Source organism: Lucilia cuprina, chromosome 2 (genome assembly GCF_022045245.1).
Source record: "Lucilia cuprina isolate Lc7/37 chromosome 2, ASM2204524v1, whole genome shotgun sequence".
NCBI lineage: Eukaryota > Metazoa > Arthropoda > Insecta > Diptera > Calliphoridae > Lucilia > Lucilia cuprina.
Window position 1 is genome coordinate 56,546,815 of NC_060950.1, and position 23,584 is coordinate 56,570,398.

General features: G+C 33.1%; 1 long non-coding RNA gene across 1 annotated transcript; it reads left to right on the forward strand.

The window, feature by feature from the left end:
* The first annotated feature begins 12,195 nt into the window (after window positions 1-12,195).
* On the forward strand, window positions 12,196-13,314 carry LOC124418762. Its single transcript, XR_006940199.1, has 2 exons — window positions 12,196-12,259; window positions 12,363-13,314. It is a non-coding gene; the product is annotated as an uncharacterized LOC124418762 (long non-coding RNA).
* The last annotated feature ends 10,270 nt before the right edge of the window (window positions 13,315-23,584 follow it).

Below are 23,584 nucleotides of genomic sequence, written 5' to 3' on the forward strand. Positions count from 1 at the left end.
CATTACACATAATAACTGACATGTTTTTCAAAGGTAACTTGATCAAAAAAAAATCAAATAATACTTTGGTTGAAAAATGTAATGAAAAACGTGTGTTAAGAATTTTTCTATCTCACTCCTTAGTCTTCTAGTTCCTTTAATTGAAGAAATAGACTCAGGTATAATTCTTTTAAATGATTATCATGGGTCAATTTTTGAAAACGAAAAAACACATAATATTTCCGGAACATTCTTAATTAAGTTCCATAATATGACTATTAAAATTGAAAATAGAACATTTAGCAACTGGCAAGCTTCACCTTTGCAAACCGTGCCAGCTATGTTACAACCCACTCCCTTTGAAAAAAGTCGATTTAATCTTTTATCTCTTGAGGCACTTAGTGAACTCCAAATCAATAATACAGAAATCATCACAACTGTGAGAAAACGTCTTATAATCGGAGAATGGACAATTTCTGGATTATTGCTCCAGATAAACCTCCGAGGCTACATAAAATTCCACTTTTTTAAAATAAAAACAAAAATAAAAAAATTATAAAACGATTGAGGACACTCGATTTAAAGGGGGAAGAGTTAACAACCTAAATGTTATTAACCTTTTTTTATTTTAACTACACGATTCGTTTTTATTATTTGCAATCTATTCAAAATAAATTGTTTCAAATTTTGAAACTCCGTTTTTGCTGACACCATGTCTGCAATAAATAAAAGTAAAACTGAAATAAAATTGATGACTCTTGCTTTTTATAACTCTTGCTTAAGCTTTAAGTTAAGTTTATTTAAAATTATTATCATTCGTTCTTTGATTGTAAAACTAAACAGTTGGGAAATGAAAAGAATCAAATTTAAAATTAAAATAAAACAATAAAATAAATTAACTTATATATGCGGACAAAATTTCTAAAAATCCATATGAACAAAATTACAATAGAAATTATTATTACCCACAACATTAAAATTTACTATCACCATGACCTTATTAACCAAAACCTCCAGTCCCTATGGAATATGTCCCAATCAGCCCAATTTAACCAACCGCACAAACTACACAGAATTAATCATATTGAACAAGATCAGCATGATCCCTTACCCGAAACAGGCAATGAGACAGATATAGGACAAGGCAGGGGAACATTATGCCACCATTGAAAAGAAGATGCTTGCGATAGTGTGGGCTTTCAAATCATTGAGAAACTATTTGTATGATCCAGTATTAGTGAAGATCTTTACTGACCATCAACCATTAACATATGCTCTCGGAAATAAGAACACGAATAGTAAATTGAAAAGATGGAAAGCCATCTTAGAAGAGTATAATTGTAAGATAAAATATGAACCCGGTAGAAGTAATATCGTGGGAGATGCGTTGCAAAGGCCTCCACAAGTTGTTGAAGTGAAAAGCTCGGCGCAAAATTTGAATCAGTTTACAAATTCTTCACTTAATGTGTTTAAAAAGCAAATTATAATCTTGAAAGGCGAGGTTTGTTCTTACAACTTTGAGATTGTACCATACCATACAATAGTAGACACAGAGTTTTTTTTAAAGACAAACTAGTGAAAATCCTAAAATCATATTTGAACCCTTCAGTACGAAATGCTATTATGTCCGAAGACAAGATCCTAGGAACAATGCAAGAGTTATTTGAATGGAATAAATAAAAATGGAAAAACTTATTATGGATAGATTAATTCTGTCGAGGGGTGGTTGAATAGAATCCAATCTAGTTTTAAAAAAATTATAGGAACTTGAAAACACGCAGGGAAATAAACTCAGACCGATTAAGGATGATGTTAGACCTTTCAATTTGACGGCAGACGAATCCAATGGGGCCATTGGTGCAGTGTTATCACAAGGGGAAATTGGTAATGATAGACCTAGAGCCTATATTTCTCGATCGCTCAACATAACATAAATGAATTCATACATGTTCAGTTGCAATTCAAATATGTTCAGTATGGCTCTAATTTTAGCTTTGCTAATGAAGCAAATAAAAAAAGACATTTTTTGAATAAACACTATTTTGAGTATAGAAAATCAAAATACTACAACGAGGTGAAATCTGCTTCAACAGAGACAACAGCAACACGAGTCAATGACGACATAATGAAGATGTTCATAGCGGAGGAGGATCAATTTCTATTCAAATTTCGTCTGGAAGATTTCACAACGTGGGAATGGAATAAGTTGGATCAGAGGAATTATTTTGATTTAGATCAATTTGACACAACAGCAACACAAGTCAATGATGATATAATAAAGATTTGGAGGAGGAGGATAAATTCCTGCTGGAATTATCTTTTTAAGATATTTATTTTTTTTTGTAATATAAATATATTTATAAATAAAACTATTTTCTTCAAATGATTAAATAAGTTTTTTATTTAATTTTTTAAAAAAAAGTTAGCTATAATATAATTTAAATATTGCCGGACCAATTGTTGATTCACGTCATTTATAAGTAATTGTCCACTTTTTATCGCTCATTTTGCTTTCTGTTTAATATTTCAAATTGAGAAAATCTTAACTTAGGCTGCATATGTAAACATTGAGCCATATTGTATGTATTATACAAAAAAAAATATATTGGTGTCAATTTTCACTAAAAATAATTTCTTTCCTTCTGCAAGTTTACAATTTTATAAAAAAATATTTTCTTTCCATTCTGTATGTTTGCAATTTTACAAAAAATAATTTCTTCTTCATTGAAAACAAATGGGAAGGCAGATTCTCTTCTGCCTCCCCACTTCCATAAATTGGGGAAAATCATAATTCTTAGGAAAACGGATTCTTAGAATTACATATCTTTTGGCAGGAGATTAAGAAAACTGAAAGAAATGTTATAAGCAAAAGATTGGAGAATTTGACCAGTAGTTAGATATCATAGTCAATGGTCCTGGTAATCATGACATAGATGACTGACGATAAGTTGAGGAAGAAGAACTATTACCATGAACAGACCCCATCATAAAACCACAAATATACTAAATAGATATTGAGAAAAGTAAACTGTCAACACCAAGGGAAAGCGGAACCATAAAAACCATATACATATTAGAAATAGATTAAGGAAACTTGACGGGAAAATATTAACAACCCATTAGAAGTTGGAAAGCTTGACCAGAAAAAAATTGATGATAGTCAATGATTTGAATAAAGGCTAATGGTTTCGACAGCTTTTAAAAGCAGATGGCGAGGCCGGGCGTATATTCGTCGCCGTAAAATTTTTAGTTACTTGAGCCGCCGCAAAAAAAAAAAAAATGCGGCTTAAGTCGACTTAAAATTGTCAAATTTATTTGATAATATAAATTAAAATTAAATTTATATTGCGGACAACTCTCTAAAGCGGACACATCCCATAAACGGACATTTTTTTCAGTCCCAAAAATATTCTTTGGGATTATACAATTATTTTCCTTTTGAGCAGACAACCATCCTATAACAGGACGCGGACACTTTTTTTCATACCACTACACTAATGTCAATCCAGAGATAAAAAGGAGTATGCTAAGTCCAAAGGGTCTTTGTATGTCGTTGACATCGCTCTTTGATGGCAACGACAAAATGCTTTTGGAAGCATTATTAGATTTTGAAAGGAAAATTGAAGTAAAAACAACATAATACAAGTTAATACGCTCCACATCTTGACGTCATACAAGTTCAACATACTTATTCTACCAACCTGCTGACCATGCACAACAAAGAGTTCAACATACTTATTCTTCCAACCTGCTGACTACGCACAACAAATAGAACGCACTTATTGCAGCAACATGCTGACAGTATGAAGTCGATCATATTTCAACTATTTTATGTTGCAATATTTGCAACCTACATATTTTAAGTATAAATTATATATTAGGTTATTGATAAGTGTGCATGATATATTATTGTTTACTTGACATATTTTAAGTATAAATTGTATCGTTTACCATTGCCAAGGCCCATTCAATTTTGGATAATAAACCAGGTAATTAGTAATCTAACAAAATTTGTCTTATTTGAAACATAGGAAAACGGGCCAAGGGTTGGCCCCAACTTTAACTTTTTAGTGTTCCCTTCAAGGGACACTTTAACTTACATATATTTTTTTATTCATTGTTATTTATTTTTTTATATATAAGTACACATGAGCGGGAAAAATCTACACAAGGTTGTGCTGACGGTGCACATGCGCAAGCTAGAATGCAGGATCATATTTCGTCTGGATGATTTCACAAAGTGGGAATTGAATAAGTTGGATCAGTAGAATTATTTAGATTTAAGCATTTAAAAAATATTGTTAGAGTTAGTCTTACTTGGGAGGTTGACCAAAGCGGTCGTTGAATAAAATTGTAAATCAAAAATTAACGTGTTTCATTTATAGTGGACAAGTCGGTGTTCACTTAAAAATATTTTTTTTTTTTAATTTGACATAACAATTTAAGTTAGTGTAAGCATTTTTATTAATTATATTTAGCACTTTTGTAAACTAGAATTAAGTTTCATTTTTAATTGAACTGACAATTAAAATCAGTTCAATTCTAGGCTGACATCGGGATAGTTTAACGGAAATAAATTAATAAATATAACATTTTAATTGTATATTATTTTAAAAGGTGAGTTGGGTCCCATGGGTGGCCCAACCCTTATTTTTTTAAAGCACGAATATCGTCGTGCTTAACTGGCGACCGAGCAGGGACCGGCCAGTTGGAAAAAAAGACGTGCCGGGTCCTAAAAAAATCTTGGCTCGCGAAGTGAAATAATAATATTAAAAAAAATTTTTTTAGTGAAATATAAGGATGATTAAAATGTCATTCCTTGTAAACAAAATTATTATTAAGGAATTATATGAAATTTCTGAAATAATTTTTGATAAATGAAATATGGAAATGATTTTGAAATTCCATATGAAATAATTTTTTGTGAAAAAAAGAAAATTTTATTCCAGTAATGAAAGAAATTTCATGAAGAGAATGAATGAAAATTTTGTGGAAGTGAAATAGTTGAAGACGTGCTATAAAATAAGAAATGTGACCAATATGGGATTCCAATCCCAGCGTACTGCGATCCTGAATGTTAAAATGTAAAAGTGTGTACCCTTGTATTTAACCCAAAAATCATAACATACTAATCATGAATGTAACCAAATCCAAAACTGGATTGGGATATATATAGAATTCCTCATTATTAATTGTAATCTATAAAAAAGAGGAAACATTTTTATATAAAAAAAATTATTTTATTGGAAATTTAAAAGCTATTATTAAACAAAAAAATATTTTAAATAATTTAGTATTTAAGAAATTTAAATTTTACATTTATATTAAATCATTTTACTAAAATCAAGAGAACACTGATTAATAACCAACTAATCTTATCAAGTTTTTCGTATAATCTGTATATCAAATTATATTTAATTTGTACCCTTAGTATACATTTTATTTGACATAAGCACTATTAAACTCGTCCAATTCTACGCATAGCACCCAAGTTATAAGTACTAACATATATTTAACATTTTGAATTTTTAAGTATTTTTGTTTTACTTTCAACAAATGTTGGAAGTTTTCACGTCTTCGAGTACCGGTCACCGCTTGTAACAATCAAGGACGGAGAAGGATGGCTTATAAACGGATATCTAAACATCGTACATGTGATACATCTGGACAAATTTGAGGAGATGCTTCGAACAACTGCAGATGTATTTACTGCAACTGCAAAAGATGCGAAGGGCAAGGAGATGTTCGAATATCAACTCAAAAAGGCCCGACCGAATAACAACAATGAAAGGAATCACAAGACATAAGAGATCCATAGATTGGGTTGGCTCTGCATGGAAATGGATAGCTGGAAACCCTGACGCAACCGATTGGAATACGATTTTGGACAGCCAGCAGAAATTAATTGAAAATAATGAGCAGCAGTACGTTGTAAATAAGGATTTATTTAGTACAACTGATGAGCTAGTACGGAAAATGAACGTCCTTATCGACCGATTTAACAATAAAGTGGTAGCGTCGGAATCGGACGATATCATCCGGGAAGCACTTAACCAAATAATAGCGATCAAGGAATATATTGCGGACATTGTACGGGCTTGCCAACATGCAAAAGGAGTCATTGTGAATACAAATTTGTTGAATATGGAAGAAATTCATCAGATTGTTTCTGAGGTCGAATCGCTTCCATACAATAACGAGATCGAAGCAATAGAATATGGAAAGCCAAGTATATTATCGAACGGAACGTCTTTATTATACGTAATATCAATACCAAAGGTTGATTCTATTAGATACAATAAAATTATTATTAGAGCGGCCATATCCGTAAATCGCCAGCTTGATTTAAAATTTAACACGGTTCTTTTAAATCACTAGAAAATTTATGGCATTAAGGATCACTGTTCATCACTTAACAACGTCACAATTTGTTCATTAGAACAACTAGAAAAGCTACAAGACGAGGACTGCTTATAGAGAATTTTAAGGGGAACCAACGCAAAATGTACATTCCGTTCGAATGAGAAAACTATAATAGAACTTATAGAGAATGGTCTCATATACGTCAGCAATTTCAGAGGAAACGTTTCTTCTGAACAAAATACTGTGAGCGTCAATGGGGCATATCTTATACGAATTTTTAACGAAACAATTGTAGTCGGTGAGAGAAATTTTACAAATGAAAGAATCACGAGCTTACAGGCACTTCCTCCACTACTATCGAATGTGTACGAAAAAACACGCAAACTTGACACTAATCTTTTGCATGAACTCCATGAAAGGAATATTGAACATATTCGAAGTCTAGCGCGTCATGTGAATCTCTCTCTCTCTCTCTTGGGTCGAATGCTGCAATTTTCTTGTGTATTGTAACAATGGTGATAATTCTGGTCGTAATCTGGAAGAAAATATTCGGTCGTATTACCATGCCAGTGCTGAATACTACAGATAACTTAAAACCGGTTGTCAATGGATCAGCAACTAAGCAATTCTTTTGGGCAAGTGTGTAGTAATTTGAAACTCCGCTTATGCGTGCATTTTTATGGGAATAAAAGGTTGTCCATCCGTTCCCATTAATTTAAGTTAGTTTAAGCATTTTTATTAATTATATTGAGCACTTTTGTAAACTAGAATTAAGTTTAATTTTTAAATGAATTGACAATTAAAATCAGTTCAATTCTAGGCTGACATCGGGATAGTTTAACGGAAATAAATTAATAAATATAAAATTTTAATTGTGTATTATTTTAAAAGGTGAGTTGGGCCCCATGGGAGGCCCAACCCTTATTTTTTTAAAGCACGAATATCGTCGTGCTTAACTTAAATGTTTTGGAATTTCTATTTAAAAACGAAATAAATGGATTAATTGGTGGTTGACCTGCAGAGCAGAAGAATTCAGCTGGTTTATTTTTAGGAAAGTTTATTTTTAGGCATGTCAGATGGATCAGTATTAGCAATATGAAATGATGGTTTTGTAACGGTTTTGGGTAATTTATTACTAGCGAAAGCTCCCTTAAATTTGTTTTGAGTTATAATATTTGAATTTAAAGTGTATAAAATATTTGTTGAATTCAAAGTGATTGAATAATACTACGAGATTTGTCAATTTCTTTTATACCATCAAATTCGCAATATACTAAATATGTGATTGCTTCTGTAATTGGTTTTCCAAAACGTCCTTCAATGCGAATTGTTCCTTGATTAATTAAATTGCCACAATTCAACCACTAATCTCAGGTAATTACTATTAAGATCTCTATATGTTTCACCATTTCCTAATGAAACAAACTCAATAGTACTAGAGTTTTCCAATGAAGCGATTGGATTGTAACATATTTCTTCTGTTTTGATGACACTCGTTTGAGATTTAAATAAATCCAATTCACTTTTCATACATTCTATAAATCCAGACATTTCAAGTTTCCAAAAATATCTTTAAAGTTCCTTCTTCTACAACGCTTTGATTTATTCTGAGGATTTTGTTTTAAACGTTTAAGTTTTATATGTTTCCCTTTGCCTTTTTGCAATGTTTTTATTTACTCCACATAGGAAATTTAACAATACTAACCCAAACCAAACATTCGACCCACAACTGACACATATTCCTCATTGTTCTATGCCACGCTTTAACCAACATCGATTTAACGTTAAACTTAACATTAAAGAACAACAATTCCCTACGGACAAAATTTCCAAAAATCCATATGGACAAAATTACAATAGAAATTATTATTACCCACAACAAAATTTACAACCACCACGACCTTATCAATCAAAAACCTCCAGTCCCTATGGACATTGATTAAACTACTTTTTCCCAGTCAGCCCAATTTAACCAACTGCGCAAACTACACAGAATTAATCATATTGAACAAGATCAGCATGATCCCCTACCCGAAACAGGCAATGAGACAGATATAGGACAAGACAGGAGAACATTATTATGTCACCATTAAAAAGAAGATGCTTGCGATAGTGTGGGCTTTCAAATCATTGAGAAACTATTTATATGGTCCAGTATTAGTGAAGATCTTTAATGAGATGCGTTGCAAAGGCCTCCACAAGTTGTTGAAGTGAAAAGCTCGGCGCAAAATTTGAATCACTTTACAAATTTTTCACTTAATCTGTTTAAGAAGCAAATTATAATCTTGAAAGGCGAGGTGAGTTCTTACAACTTTGAGATTAAACCATATCATACAATAGTAGTTATAGAGTTTTTTTAGAGACAAACTAGTAAATATCCTAAAATCATATTTGAACCCTTCAGTAACAAATGCTATTATGTCCGAAGACCAGATCCTAGGAACAATACAAGAGTTATTTGAATGGAATAAATAAAAATGGAAGAAAAGATAGATTAATTCTGTTGAGGGGTGGTTGAATAGAATCCAATATGGCCATTTCGGCAGTGTTATCACAAGGGGAAATTGATAATGATAAACCTATAGCTTATTTTTCTCGATCGCTTGGGATCCTGACAATCTTAGGAATTATTTGTATGGGGCAAAAAAGAAGATATATATCGATCACCCTTACGTTTGCTTTGGGTAATTGGAATTTAAGATAGAAGAACGAGGACTCAACTTCATTAGAAAGAATGGATTAGAAGTAACTGAAATGAGAAGTGGCGACCTCCTAATCAAAGTACCGGATAACAAAGTGGCGAATCAAAATCTGAAAGCTTACTATATGGATTGTATAGCAGTTAAGATACGATTTCAGAATACCTTAAACTTCGTGCAAGGGCGTATCTATTCGAGGAAAATAGTCAACATTTTCCAAGAAGAATTGGTCGAATCAATTCGCAAAATAGTGACATTAGATCAAATCTATCATCCTGATATACTGAAACTTGGTTGGGAGAGAGTGCCCGTGGAAAAATATATTAAAAACTCTATAAAGTACCAGAACTGCTAAAAGTTGGGTCATACCAAAATTGCCCAAATTTTTGACAGTTTTTTGATTCTTTATATGTTATTCTCTATTTGTGATTCTTTTATGTTTAAACTGAATTTTATAAGAAACTTTCTGAGAATATCTAGAAGATATAGAAATCGCGAAGCTTGGGAAATTTATAATAATAACAACAACCTTAAACCAGTTGTAAGATAATTCAATAATGTTAAAAGAATTTATTTTGCACAACTTCCCTTAGACAAATGAACGCTTTGAGGGAACTTAAGAATGCTAAGAATGTGTCATGATGAAGAACAATTAGGTTGTTGCAATTAAAAAATAATGAGACAAATTGCAAGGAACCAAATCAATATCTTTATCAATACGAATCGAATTAATCAGGAAGAGAAAACTAGTACTTTCTATAGATCGGACATCAGCGCTGGACGATGTTTTTAATATTCATATAGGCCACACAAACAAAATCTTGGAGTCATCACAGTTGACACAATCAAGTATACATGAGCGGGAAAAATCTACACAAGGTTGTGCTGACGGTGCATAGAATGCAGAATAATATTTCGTCTGGAAGATTTCACAACGTGGGAATGGAATAAGTTAGATCAGCAGAATTATTTAGATTTAAGCATTTAAAAAATATTGTTAGAGATAGTCTTACTTGGGAGGTTGACCAAAGCGGTCGTTGAATAAAATTGTAAACCAAAAATTAACGTGTTTCATTATAGTGGACAAGTCGGTGTCCACTTAAAAATAATTTTTGTTTTTAATTTCACATAACAAAGGAAGTTAACTTCACACATTGATATTACATTAGTTTTAGAGATGTGATCGGGTAAATATAAACGCTTATCATATATAAATATTAAAGTCCACTATTGCTAAAATTTCGGTAATGAAAATTATACCAGGATTAGCCGTTGTTTCGTTGATTCTGATAAAGACCTGACAACGCTGAGCTATCTCAGCGTAGAGGAGAAATTCCGTCGTTACAAGGGATAACCGATATATTTCATTATCAGAGTCCACAAAGTTCATATAAAAAAATCATTAATGAAGGACAAGAATTTTCTTTTCTATTTAGAGATAGATTCAATTTGTATACGTCTTTTATTAAAAACAATTTATGAAATATTACATTTAAAAATAGAATCGAAGTTTTTTTTTAAATCGAAAAATATACAGTTCGTTTCTGTAACTCTCGCATCGAGTAATTTCTCGCATGAAATTGTGAAATTGAATAAAAAACAACGTGAATTGAAACACGATTTCATATCTCGCATGTAAGTGTTTCTGTAATTTCATTTTGTGAGAACTATCTGTCATTTAAGTTTTTTGACGTAACTTATTGGAAATTTGCGAGTCAAAGTGTTTCTGTAAGAAAATTTTGTGAAAAGTTTCTTACATGAACTGTCAAAACAACTCACATTTAAAAACGGTGTGAAAACAAATTTTTTCCAAAAATATAATATGAATACAAAAAATAAAGAAAAGGTAAGAAAGATTTTATTTTTAATTAAAACTTAAATTAATTTTAATTATTTTTAGAAAATTGAAAGAATTTCAAAATACCAGAAGGAAAAACTGGTGGATTTTATGAGCGAAAACTTGGAATTTGCAAGAGGACAGTTCAGCGGGATCATGTCCAAATTCAAGTACAAAGAACAATGGCAATTACTTACAGAGTCCCTTAATTCTTTAGTTGGATGTGCAAAAGCTGTTGAGCAGTGGAAACAAGTAAGTTTTGGCTCTCTACATTATCTATCATATAATTGAGTTTTCTGAGTGTTTTATCGTTATTAAAAAAAAATCCAGGGAATTATAGACCAAATTGACGAGGATAAAGATGAAATAAATGTTTGATAAAGTTAATCACATTTGACAGACATTAAATATCATTACCGATTTTCCATTCAAAATGGGACAAAGCTGTAACATCAGTTGAATATGTATGGCTAAATAGGATTAAACGAGGGAATGTCTTGACGGAAAAAGAAGACTAGTTCGAGTCCGTTTATGCCTCGTTGAAGATGATTTGGCGTTATAATACGAAAAATCCCAAAACATCACCCTACTAAGACGTAAGTATAAATAAAATTCTTAGTTTTGTGCATTGTTTAATTCTATTATTGAACAACTTTGATAATTTCTTAACAAAAAAAAAAGCAAAAACAACAAATCTTCAAAATAAAAGTTGGAATTTGTTTAAGAACAAATTTTAAGAATTTTTCGGGTTTAACAATCAGTTAACAACTTGACCAGACAGATCTAAATGATATGGAAACAGTAACACTAGAAGAATATGTATAGACTAAATAGGATCATCATTACCTTGATTTGACGGAACTGAAATGACGCATGGTTTAGAAGGAAAGAAAAAAAATAATGTTGAAAGTTCTTCGGATAAAGGTAGACGTAGACCTGGTTCACACTGGGAAACTTTTGTTGAGAAACTTTTGATTTTGTGTGTGAGAGACAGAGATGGTTGATATTTCTTTCTCTCACACACAAAAGTCAAAAGTTTCCCAAAAAAAGTTTCCTAGTGTGAACCACGTCCTATAGACTATAAATAGGCTGCCAGACCGCATCAAGCTGATAGGAATCCATTGCAACAAGTATCATCAAAATAATTCAAAATAATTGGGGAAGCGGATGCAGCTTTGATATAACATCACGTATTCGAAGCTGACAGAAAGAAATGTTCAGGTTATAGCACATAAAATTTTCCATCAAGAGATAAAACGTATTCGAAGCTGACTGAAAGAAATGTTCAGGAAATTTTCCATCAAGAGATAAAATTGACACCATTAGTATTAATAATTAAATGAATATATAATTTGATATGTTACCTACAACAGTTAAAGATGTAAAAGAGAAAGAATTTTCTTTATAATAAATTCGTATAATTTAAAAATAATTTTGAATTCAAGAAATAATGAATCGCTTATATTTTGTTTTCGTTTCTGAAGGTAATCTTTGGTTCGACCAGGTACTGGAGATGCAGCATCCAATTTTTGGATGCAGATGAGGGAGGAGAAAAGATTTTTCCTCTGATAGAAGAGCAAATGTCTCCTCATCTGATTGAAACTGCGACAAAAGGAGGAATGAACTGCAAGAACATTAATCGTGTAGAAATTACATGGATTGACACAATTAAAAGTGCAAACAAATTGTCTCCCTGAAACATATGTATATATTACTATAAAAAATAAAAATTAAATCGTCCTGCAAGTCAGCACGTTCCCGTAGTTTCCCGAAGAATAGTGGGCAGACACAAAAGTGCCCCCGAGCAGCTGGTTCGGCCAAAATACAGGGTGTTGGAAATAAACTGCCGCTGCTTCACTTATATTTAAGGATGATTAGGCACCATTTAATATTAGGGATTTAGAAATGAAAATTAGGAAAATGATCACTGAGGCAATACAAGAACAAGTTAGAAATCCTAGGAATCAGGTGATTGACAGGAGAACGTAGTACCAGGAGGAAATCTGTTGAGCGAATTTTGAACATTTAAAAATATTTAAGGGGAACAACCAAATACTTTGAAATCCTTAGTGTAATAAGGAATAAAATTGTTGGCAGATGTCATATTAGAATCGTAAAATACACCCTTGAATTGGGAAAGAATTTTGTAGCATAAAACATGTATCGCTTATGCCGACAGAATATTGAAAAAGCAATTAAAAATAATATCATATTACAAAGTCGATTAAACAGTCAATACTTTAAATATTTTACTGATCGTGGCTTTGTTTGTATGTATTTCTTGCGTTCAATGTACTGTCCAATTGTTACACAATCCACTTTATGAATAATGCTGTGTAAGCAATTAATTACTATATAATCTAAGAACTTTTTCAATAAAGACACACTTCGCTTAACACAAGGGAGCTGTAACTTAGCTCTTGCGAAGAAATAAAAGAACCTAAAACATCTATTAATTTGCAAAATACTATAATTTATCACTGCTAAACTCTGCACTATGCAGATAAGAGAGATGTTATTACTCTCGAATATCAGTTAACTTCATTGGTTCAGGGAACAGAAACGATTCAGGAATTCTACCAGAAGGTCTATAAACATTTATTCTTTATACTTAACAATATTAGCTCTATGGACATAAGACAGGAATCTTTGCAACTATTGCAAAGGGATAAGGCTTTGGACACCTTCATAAGAGGGTTGAAGGGAGGGAGATCTGAGAAGACTTCCCATCAGATCTCCAAAAAACCACCGGACTTACCAAAAGCTTTACACTTGTGTTTAAAGCTAGAGAACCAGAACTTTAGGACTAGCTATGCACATTAAAGGAAATTTATGACTATTCCAAACCGGAATCTACCAACATTCTATCGAAATCTATATTTGTGAGATCTAGATAATTAAAAAATGTAAGTAATGGTGTTAATTAAGTATTTATTTGTCTATAAAGAACGACTTTCTTTTCAAGAAAGAGGAGGCATCATGATGGTCTCCTGGAAGAATGCTCACAAGAGAGTGGCAATTGTATACCTCCTCAATTGTATGTTGTTTGGGGAAAATATTGATACTAACCATTGTGGGCTTTATGTCGACTATAGATCCCTTATAGTTGTCACACTATACCAAATAAGCATTGCTGCATGAATTAAAGTTTAAAACAAGTTTAATTCCAGTCAAACATTCAAATTTCAAGTGTTGAAATACACTTTCATTACACTTTAATTCAATAGCATTCTCCAGTGAAAAGGAAACTTGAAATTAAGTCGAACATTACAATGTTTATACCCTACACCACTTTAATGTATCCAATAAGATGGGATTTTTGGAAATTCAAATTTTTTGGGGGTTAAAAAAAGGGTAAAAACGTAAATTCGGTAACCTCAAATCTCCTAAACTAGAAAAGTTACAAAAACAGTTAAAGCTTATCGTCGTTCATTAAAAAAAAAAGCGGACAGGTGTCCGGTAATTTTTTCAAATTCGGCCCCTTTAGAGAATAATCGGGTAAAAACTGTAATTTGGTACTTCTTTTGCAGCCCATGTATCTTTTAAACCAGAGAACATTAAAAAAATATTTTTGAATTCTTCATAACACGACGAACGTTTATTTATTTTTGGTACTTTTTTATGAAACATTGTTTTTGGTTATACATATGAATACATAATAACGGGCTCCCAATACGATGTTGCAACTTTTTGGAACAGAATTTTTATTTCGTTAATGGGGAGGAAAAAAGTACCAAAATGGGTAAAAACGGGAAATTTGATTTTATTTAAGAAACACTAAATAGGCTAATGAGCTGTTATCCGAAACACCGGTACCAAATGATATTTTTTTGTTACTTTTTCATTCTCCAACTGGTATTTTTTGAGTTTTCTATGATATTGAAATCGAAACATGAAATTGTATACCTGGAAAACCATTGTAGTTAAGAGTGATCAAAATCGTTAAGTTTCTTATTTATATTGATTTTAGGGTAGCACAGCACACTGGGTATAGCTAGTAAATAAACAATTTTATTTGTTTTGTTTTTACGTCCGAAAGGCGTTTGAACGCATAGAAACTATTAAAGGAATTACAAGAAACAAACGATCAATAGAATGGATTGGTTCAGCATGGAAGTGGATTGCAGGAAATTCGGATGCAACTGACTGGAATCAAATACTTAATAGTCAAGAGAGACTAGTCGAGAACAATGACCACCAGTACATCATAAATAATAAATTGTTCGATACAACAAATGAACTGGTGAAAAGGGTTAATAGGTTGATCAACGATTTCGATAATAAGATTTCCAAATCCGATTCGAAAAAAATCATGAATGAATCGCTAAATCAACTAATGATTATTAAGGAAGATATTGAGGAAATCGTACAGGCCTCTCAACTGGCAAAATCGGGTGTGATAAATACTAACTTTTTGGATCTGAAGGAAGTTCAACAGATAGTTTCCGAAGTAGGATCGCCAAGTATATTATCAAACGGAACATCCCTATTATATGTACTATCAATACCAAAAGTAAATACAATCAAATATGACAGAATCTTAGTAAAAGCCGCGATAATTCAAAATCGACAGCTTGATTTAAGATATAATACAGTGCTCTAAAACCACGAAAATATTTATGGTATCAAGGACAGTTGCTCCACAATTAATAATACTACTATTTGTGCCCTTAATCAACTGAAAAGGCTTGATGATGGTGATTGCCTATCAAAGATCCTAAGGAGTATTAACGCAAACTGCACTTTCCTCTCAAATAAGGAAACGGTAATAGAACAAATAGAAGACGATCTCGTATTTGTAACAAATTTCGAGGGAAAAGTCTACACCCAGAAGAACAACATCAGCTTAAACGGCACATATTTAATACGATATACTAATGAAACAATTGAGATTGGAAACCAGAAATTTATAAACAAAAAAATCACCAATTTGCAGGCTCTTCCTCCTTTGCTGGCAAACGTATATGAAAAGGAGCGTAAGTTGGATGTGAATTTTTTACATGAGCTTCAAGAAAAGAACATTAAGCATATCGATCATTTGAAATATCACCGGAACCTTTCTCTTGTATCACAAACTATTGAATTCCTTTTATTTGCCTTTGCTGCTGCGGTCCTGATAATTTTATGGAGAAAAATATTCGGACGTATTGAAACTCCAACTTTAAACACATCAGAAAGCATAGTTAAGGAAACAATATGATCAGCGGGACGCTGATATTTAAATGGGGGGGAGTTAACAACCTTCTGGCCCCCAACAGGTTAAACATATTGCAACACGCGCATGACACAAATGCGATTCAGCATTTATTGTTAGATGCAACCGGATACCACCAATTATGCGCGTGTGGATAATTTAGTGTGTAAGCATATTTTAATTAATTATTAGTAAGCATATTTTAGCCTAAAATTAAGTTTATATTAATTGTTATTCAAATTATCAGGCCAGTTCAATTCTAGGACGCGAACGGAATAAAGATTGCTTAATGAAATTATAAATCGGTGTTTAACTTAATTAACAAAAGGTGAGTTGGGTCCCATGGGTGACCCAACCCTTATTTTTTATTAACAACCAAATGGTTGTTTTAACTTTGATCATCTTAACGCAAAATTCTTTAGAAACTGATTTTCTGGAGAAAATCTTGGAGAAAGGATTTGTTTTCAATTTTTAAGAATTTTTTATTAATCCCTGCATAATTTCTCACACAACTTTTGAGCTTGCTCTGTTTTAATGTTATAAACAATATATTTGCTTCCAAAATCCCACTTTCTGATCTCTCGGATTCCGTTTTTATTTAACCCTTTCAGGGTCAAAAATAATTTATGTCTAGAAAAATACTTGAAAACTTATATTTATATTTCTCAGTCCCGGCAAGACTGGAGATATTGGTCACCTCTTAATACCCCGGGATTGCAATAACACCAAATGGCTGTGAAGTATCACTATCAGATTGTGCGGAGCTAGAAAAACAAATTTGCGCCATAATGCCAACCGAAGAGCTATATTTTATATCAACACTGCATAAATGTTGGAGCAGAGTGTATTTGTTGTCTTAGCAATAGATCAGATGCTTAGTCGGATATGGTTAATGTCATTTTTCCATGTACAGTTTTCAACAAACCGAACGATTTGGTTACGAATGATAATAGAGGAGTCCACTGGTTACATTATTATATAAATCCGAATACTGATTATTAAAAGCATTCGGTTACATAGAATCGGTTATAGATTTTTTATTAAAATTTTAAAATTCAAATTCAAAGTTGGTTTTTAATTTAAAAAGTGAAAATTTAAATAATATTAGTAATGAGTCGAAAAATAGTTATTTTAAATAAAAAAAACGACAAGAGACAAAATACGGAACAAGCCAGTTCCGAACCAATCAATGACACTGAAATACTCGGTGCCCAATCATTCCGTACCGAGGATGAAGTCTTGGAGAGCAGTTCAGATGATGATATCGCCCTTATTCAAAATTATGCCGATCATAAAGTCGGTGAATACCAACAAATTCTACGGCGCAACAAAGCTGCGAAGGAAGTGGGCAAAATTGTTCTGAGCGAGAGAAGAGGAACAGGGTCAATAGTCTGGGACTATTTTGGCACTTTGACTCTCCGCGGGAAGTCAATTTTTGAAAAATACCGGTTTTGCAAATTATGTTTCGAAATGGAGCATACAACTTTAAAAGGGTAAGTTTATTTTTATAGTCATTTTTACGTTTTTGATAAAAATGAATGCTATATATAGTTTTGCCGTATCCACCTCAACATCCAACCGCATTACGCACCCAAGAAGCGTACACGAAACTGAATTAAAAACAAAGAATTCAGAAATTAATTAAAAAAACAGAATCATCTTCAAGTAAGAATAAAAAAAAGAGGATGAAAAGTTTGCCTATGCTAGAAGAATCGCCGAAATGTGTTGTTCAGATCTGCAGGCATTCAACATAGTTGAAATTTAAAACCTGAAATGGAATATCCCAGAAGCCGAACTATAGCCACTACAGCGTTGCAGGATGTATATGAAGACTACTTAGGCATAGTTAAAACTATTTTGAATGATGCTCCCAAACAAATTTCGATAGTGTTAAAAGGTTCATTATTGCAAAAATTTTGAAATGGTTTCAGCATCACTAACAACAGAATGTTTTTCCCACCCCCATACCGGCTCACGTATTGCCGACACAGTAACATCAACGTTAAGTAAATTTAAAATAAATGATAGAGTCATTCATGCAGTAAGCGATGGAGGATCCAATATAATATCGAGTTTAAAAATATCTAACATATTGAGCACTACGAATTTGAAGCAATTAAACAAACAGTGAAAAAACTTAAGGAAGTGTATAAAAAGTTATCATATGTCACAGAGGAGTTGGCTTCAATTCAAAAAGACTATAAGGACGATGGTTTAATTGATATGCTTCTACAAAGCAATGAAATTGCGGAGTCATTGCAATTAGAGGAGGAGTTTGGATTGTACAAGAGGAAGGATCCACCACCTTAAAAAATTCCAACGATACCCGTTGGAATACACTCCTTTATATGTTCCGAAGTTTCTCTAAAAATTTCAATACTATAAATATTGCCTTAATTAAAGCGGGTAAGGAAGCTTTTATATGTAATGAAATTTAGAAGCAGCTTATTAAGGGGTTTATGGAATTCTTAGCAATTTTTGAAAAAGCCACCACATATTTACAAGGCCGAAGTTATCCAACAATTTGCAGTGCAATATTTTTTTACTAAAATATTTTTAGCCAGCTCGAAAATAATGAAAGCGTGGCTGAATTTGGAATAATGATTTCGTTATACAACTTTACGAAAGAAAACGTTAACAAACGTTTTAAAAAAATCCAAAGAACAGCCAAATGGATTTAAACCAAGTTTTAGATATTGTGTACACCGAAGGTCAACTTATCCAAATTGGCTAATTTTTGTTTTGGAATTCCTGCCACTTCCGCATCATCAGAGGAAGCATTTTCTGTAGCTGGTGCATGTATAACCGCCAAGAAAAGCCGACTAAATCCCTTTACCGTAAAGAGACTACTATTTGTGCATGATAACAACCATTTGGTAGAGCAAATACTAAATATTAAGTAATTTCCCTATTAAAATCCAGACTGTGCCAATCAAAAGTACTACGATCTCTTTAATTTTATGTTTATTTTTATTTATTAATTGTTAAATGAATAAAACATTGTTTTTTACGTTTTGTTTAAGCTTATTTATTTTTCTTCTCCGAGAATGACGTTTGTATTTACGTTTTTTATGCTTTAATTCGGCGCAGCTGATTTTTTTTAAGCCGATAAAAACATCGGCGCAAACTAGCTGAGATTATGCGTTGCTCTGGTCTGACCTCTGTCAATCTATGCAAGGACTAAGCATAGTTTACTGTAACCAATTTTTCAGTCCCGGCTAGACTAGAGGTGTTGGTCACCTCTTTATACCCCGGGATTACAATAACACTAAAGCGGAGGCTTCACCAAGGTAACATGACCCCGAGGGGAAACTTTTTTTTAACAGTAAAAGATGACAGGTGTAATTTAAAAAAATAAAATCTTAATAAATAAAACTCTAACTTAACTACACGGCACCAATAAAGATTATATCCTGCAGGAATAAAACATAACAATAAATACATTAAAAATTCTACCACCCCATTATAAAAAGGAAATATTTTCTAATTTACGAACTGCTGATCAAGTTCGTGTTTGAGTTCAAATTACAAAATCGGAAAAAACTTTTGGATACGAGAGAGAATTCAAAATGGAAAAAAGTGAACAATGAGTAATTTAGAAATTCTTAAAAACAAACGTGCACATTTAAGCGTACAGCGACACGCATAAAAAACGACACGAGAGAGAATTCAACATGGAAACAAAAATTGCGAAAGCTAGAATTGAAACTACAATAAAATGTCAACTTTAACATTTATTTACATAATCGAAACGAATGATCTTTATAAAAAACATATTGAATGATATCGATACAAGGATTCGACACTTCCGAATGCGAAACTATTAATCAATTTGATATCCCACAAAGGAATACCAAAGTTTTAGTTATGATGATAGTTATGAAAGAATTTGTAGGTCTTAGGGCAAAGAGATATGCATTAAAAACACAAGATTTTAAAGATACTAAGGGAATAATGGCATACGAAAAACGAATCAGAATATTTATTATATAGTAAAACGAAACAAATATTAGTATTACGACATGCAATATATAAATTGGGACGTGACACTAGAAATGTAAACAATAAAATCTACATAATATTGGAAAACAGAGAATTAAACGATAAAGCTTTTCCCAATGTTACTAAATTTTGAACCAATCTTGTTCGGATATAAAAAAATGTACCACTAGAACCATCTAAGCGACATTATAAACAGCCAAATTTTTCTTTATCATAGCCGAATCAATTGCTTCAATAGAAATAAAACAAGGAAAACAAATTGAAATAGAAAATGAATAATTGCATATGATAAATCACATAATCAGAACATTTATTCCAAAAATAATTCAAAGAAATTCGTTTGTTAGTCGAACAAAACTAATATTAGTATTACGCCATGCAATATATAAATTGGGAGACAATAGTAGATATTTAAACACGGAGGATACGTTAGCAGATTAAGCTGCACAATGAAAAAAATTTACAATTGGTTATGAAGTCAGGATGAACATATTTTAGGAAACCTAAGGCAGTCTAGGCGGGTTTGTTTACACAATCTTAAATTGTATTGTTGTTGCTGGTGTTGACATCCCTTGGCCAAAAAATTCGGGTCATTCCGGTACGTAGAACCAACTGCCACACTCTTCGAGTATATTCGCAATGCCCAACAACACGAAGAGATGGATTGTAAATTATCTGTGTGGCCGTCAGTTGTTCGTGGAGTTTAGAGACAGATGCTCCAAAACCTGTAGAGTTAAACAGGGCGTACCTCAAGGTGGAGTATTATGCGTTCTGGTGAATGGTTATCTCCAGTTCTTCAATGCGTGTAACCTGCAATTATCACAACACTTTTTACCACCTGGACGAAGAAAGTAAACCTAAGTCTGACAACTTGGTCGATGGAGTCCAAATTCCGACAGTGCACCACCCAAAAATATTGAGAGTCACTTCTCTTTACTTCCTCAGCTCTTGCCACTGCAATCACGCACAACTTGCGAAGTATAAACAAGGTCCTCAGCATTTGGGGTATGGCTAAAGAAACCTTGTTTCGCTACATATAAAACGATTGGTCGGTCAGTGGTTAATAATGCTGCTCCAGTGTGGTCATCTTCGCTAAGTGATACAGTCCTTATTGCTGCCAAAATGTCGCAATAAGGACTGTAACGGGTTGCCTACAAATTACATCGAAACATCACCTGCACGAGGAAACGAAGGTCCTCCCAATCAAGGAACACAATGTCATGTTGACTAAACAATTCCTCCTGGGATGTCATCGGAGAAGTCATCCCAATTTTAACATCACACAATTGGATACACCCTCAAGGCATGTCAGGAAGGATCTTCGTATATACAAGGAAAACATATGCAGATAAGTGCGGGATCCACTGTATCAGTCCTCGTATTCGGCAGCTTTAAACGATATTCATCGAGACGCCTTTAATTCCGCCGTCGCAGGATACCGCATGAATGTCGAACTCGCTCGGAGATCGCCCAACGCCCATAGCAGACATGGAAGAAACCCTGCCGCGGAAAACAAGAGTAGTTCTTAAATCGGGATGTAGCAACAGTGGTCAGGGTCCTCATGATACACACCACATAGAAGAGGTAGAGAAGAAGTTGGGTGTGTGTGCCAAAGTTGCTAAGAGGCGGGAATTGGTCCACTACTAAAGTCAATTACATATCGTTTGCAAATCTAGAGGACACAGATACTTAAGAGAGAATTCATTGAGTACACTAGTAGAAGTACTACAACGTAAAAGCCAGAATCAAGTCAATAAATTTATTTCAATGCTACAAATAGAAGTGTTATATATCCTTATTAGTTGGATATTTTCATCAAAGCTGCCCTAGAAGAAGATAGTATCTGTTGTAAAAACTAATCCCACACATAAAAGGATTCTTTGAATATTTCAACTGTTAAGAATTTTCATTTTTATACAGGATGAAAAAAACAAATCTGAAGACTAGAAAGGACGACTTTACCATGTATTGGTGAGACAAGGATAGAAGAGTAGAAGGATTACAGTATACTGTTTCCATGAGCATTTTAAACAAAGGATTTTTAAAGCCATTAACTAAAGTAAAACAAAAAGTAAGTGGTGAAGAATTGCTATATCCTGCATAAGCTTGTTTTGATACAAAAGTTATCGTAAGAGTAGCTACTCAATACTTAAATTTACAATCCATGTTAATTAAACAATCCCCTATTTCACCACCATCTAAGTATGTGTCCAAGAAATTTATTTTGTTGTCACCTTTTAAAACTTCTTCCTTCTCAGCTCACACTACAGCAATTACGAATAAATTGCCAAGTTAATCAAGATCCTCAAAGCACAAGCCGACAAGATAAATTATTAGTTACTGCCTTAATATGTGTAGTAGTTTCGCTGTCTGGATACCGTTGATACCTAACGCACAATTTTTCCACAATTTTTCTTTAATAAAAAGCTTAAAAAACACATCGTGATATGAAATCCAAAAGGCCCTTATTTACAAAAAACGACTAGGGTGGTATTTTTATTCCAGAATTTGGAATAGGGATTACTTTTAGAATCGGTAATGATTGTAATCCAATCCAGGCCGAAATATCGGCAAACTGGATCTGGTATCATAAGATATCGAACAGAGATATCCTAATCTTTACCGACAGTCGAGCTGCAGTCTCTGACAGGTGTATACTCTACTTCACGACCAGTCCAGGAATGTCGGACATCCTGAAATAGGATGGTGAGACATTCAAACATCGTACTCATATGGATACGAGGATACGGGGACTTTACAGGCAATTGTATCGCTGACGAACTCGCGATAGCGGGTACACAGTTGCCCGACTCGAACATAGACCATTTCTGCGATACTCCGATAGGAGTATGCAAAAGGTTTATGGATAACATGTTTAATGAACTCTAACTGGCAAGATGGGAAAATCAGCCAACTTGTATTCAAACAAAGAAGATATGGCAAAAGCTTGATGAAGAGCGCACAGAGCATCATGTAAGACACAGTCGAACCCAACTCAGCAAAACTATAGCAGTCATCACTGGACAATGTAAATTTGGTAACGACGCAATGCGACTTGGTTTACCTCAAGATGAAGTAGAAGAGGAATCAATAAAACATCTTCTTTGCCACTGTCCGGCACTGGAGGACATCCGACTTCGGTATCTGGGACATCGATTTCTGGAGGAATTATATGGGACTAAAATAGATAACCTGAACGCCTTTATCAGGCATTGCGGTTGGTGTGACGAGACAAGCTCAAATAGCACTGACTAGTAGCTTTTTCTAGTCCGACACTCTTTTCCGCTTATGTACTTTAATCTCTCTTTGTCTATCTTATCACCGTCTTTCAGTATCTTCTACTACTATTAATACCACTTAATGTCTCTTCACTATCTCTCTTATCATAACTTTCTATGTCCTATTCCTTTTTTCTTTTAATATATTTACAGGTATCATTAGAAAAATTGTAACAGGTTGTCTTTAACTGGATGTTCTTCGCTGAAGAAAAAACTTCCGGTTGATACAGCT